The sequence below is a fragment of the Montipora foliosa genome, chromosome 6 (genome assembly GCF_036669935.1).
Source record: "Montipora foliosa isolate CH-2021 chromosome 6, ASM3666993v2, whole genome shotgun sequence".
Lineage (NCBI taxonomy): Eukaryota > Metazoa > Cnidaria > Anthozoa > Scleractinia > Acroporidae > Montipora > Montipora foliosa.
In genome coordinates, this window is record NC_090874.1 from 29,398,743 (window position 1) to 29,401,242 (window position 2,500).

Below are 2,500 nucleotides of genomic sequence, written 5' to 3' on the forward strand. Positions count from 1 at the left end.
CTTATTATATTTGTTTTCTTGTAAAAAAGAAATTCTTTGAAATTGTTTTTTTTCTTACGGAGTTATTGCAAATTTTATGTTTTTAGTGACTAAAATGTTAATCGACCAAGGTGTTATGAGATGTCAACGCTCGTTAACACCCGTACAGTTTGACGCGGGAATAAATCCGAGTATCTTCACTTTATCGCGTGTTGAGGTCGCCATTTATTTGTAGTCGATGCGGTTGTGTTAAAAGGAATCTGCGAGGCGATATCATCCTTACTAGGCCATGAAACACATGAAACGAAGAGAGAAGTCGAAACGGGAAAGTTCTCCCTGGGTAAAAAGTATGAAAAAGACCGGGTCTAAAAAAAAAAGAGATTCCATCGAGGAAACAAAGAAAACTCATCTCGCTGCTTGCGACAAGGGCTAAGTCTGCAATCAGGTATCAATAATCTATGGCTAATGATGCAGCGCTGAATGCTTCTTTAGGGGGCCTTATTACCTCGATTTTCATTGGTCGGCGGCATTATAGGGGCATGACCGCATTTACACCCGCATTGACGAGGTGTGAAAAACGTAAAATATTTTCAGCCCGAAAACGCGGGGTTCATTTTTCCAGGAACAGCTCCTCTTCAATTGAATTTATATGGTATGTAGATAACAAGTGAAGCTATGATCCTCGCAGTTGTGAACGTAATTTTTGCAATTGCGTAAAGAAGCCTGAAAAATTCAGGATTAAGCGGTCGCGGTCACCATTTGTCCCAACGGAACGGCGTGGCCTCGTCCACACGTATCCGGATAAATTTGAATCCGCAACTTTTTCTTTCCGGATTCAAAAATATTTCCATCCACACGTAGCGTATTCAAATCGAATGAATGAGTTGCCAGTAATGGGATGTTTATACGCAAAGGGTTCTGGATCGCCGGGCGAACATTGCAAGTCGCTGTAAGAAAATGTACGGCGGAAACTTATTTCGACGTCCAAAAAATGATTTTTGAGCGAGATGAACGCTTTTTTCGACACAGATTTGTCAGAAATCGATTTGGGTAATTTTGATACGTGGCAAATGTAAGTTTTTGTTCGAATAACTGTGAAATTTACTCGGGTTAACCTTGCTCGCGTCGTGAGGATCCGTAACGTTTATTACTGTTTATTGTGAAACTATAACATCTCGTCATGGTCTCGAAATATTACAAAATTAGGTACAAATCTGGAGGAAATGACACAAATTCCTTTTACTTGTATTTACGTGTGTCTAGGCTGTTTCCTTACTAGTTACATCTTGGGTAAACGAATTATGGCTTCTGGAAATATACCTCCTCAAAGGAGAGAAGTCGTTGTCAGAGGAGATGGAAATTCTTTTTACAGAGCTATTGCTCTTCGGAGGGATGAAATGAGCGATGAGAAACATGAGCAAACGCATAGGTTAAATTCTTGTTTGATTGAGAAAAATCCAACGGTTTTCGAGCCGCTACTATTTTCTACAAACTCTGCAAGAGTCTAATCACTTTAATGTAGTACGATGATTCTGCTCAAGCAAACCATTTCAATCTCCTTCTGCCTCGAGGCAGCTGGTTTAATGCTCTTCTTCCATAGAATACAGCAGTCTCTGTTTCGATGGATTTAGATAACACCGGGAATTCATATCTGACATGCCCCAGCTGTTACATGTAAACAAACCTCTCCTTCTGTCAAACTACCATCTACATGTACTAAAGTCACTGGATCTAAGCAAACTTGTCAAGCTCCACTAGTATACTATAAATATATACTAGTTCTCTGTAGATCTGATATTTGGAGAAGGTCTTTGAGGTTTTTACTCTCGTATGTACAAAGTTGATGTAGGACATTCAGAGGTTCTGTAACCTCGTACAAAATTATTTCAACAGACCTTTGTACTCATCGAAACCTTGAATTGGTCACGATTAATAGCTCTAGCCCATGACTAAACATCATTGTTATTCCTGAGCGAGTAAAATCTTAATATTCCAACGTGAGGAAGAATCTTTTGCTTCCCTGGATACTTTCGATCGTTGTCACAACCCCGCCCAACACAATGATCGCCACTAGGCATGTTTCCAATATTATTTGAATTGCTGAGTTTAGAAATAGGCCAAAAGCCAGCTCATAAAATACAAATGAAAATGCTTTATTGAGTTATTTCCTCCAGATTCATTTATTCCTAATTTTGTAATATTTTGAGACCATTTCATAATAAATTTTACGCAAGCAAAGAAGTTAATCAGCAAATTTTGTCTCATATTTTACCGTTATTCACCCAAAAACTTAAACTTGCCACGTGCCAGCATTGTCCAAATCGATTTCTCATAAAACTGCGTCGAAAAAAAGCCTTAATCTCTCTCCAAAATCGATTTTTTGTACGTCGAGTAACTTTCCGCCATACATTTTCTCACAGCAACTGCCCCCTGGCGATCCCAGAACCCTTTCCGTATAAGGCATGGATCCAATTACTGGCAACTCATTCATTGGCCGGTCCACACGTATGCGAAACGTATC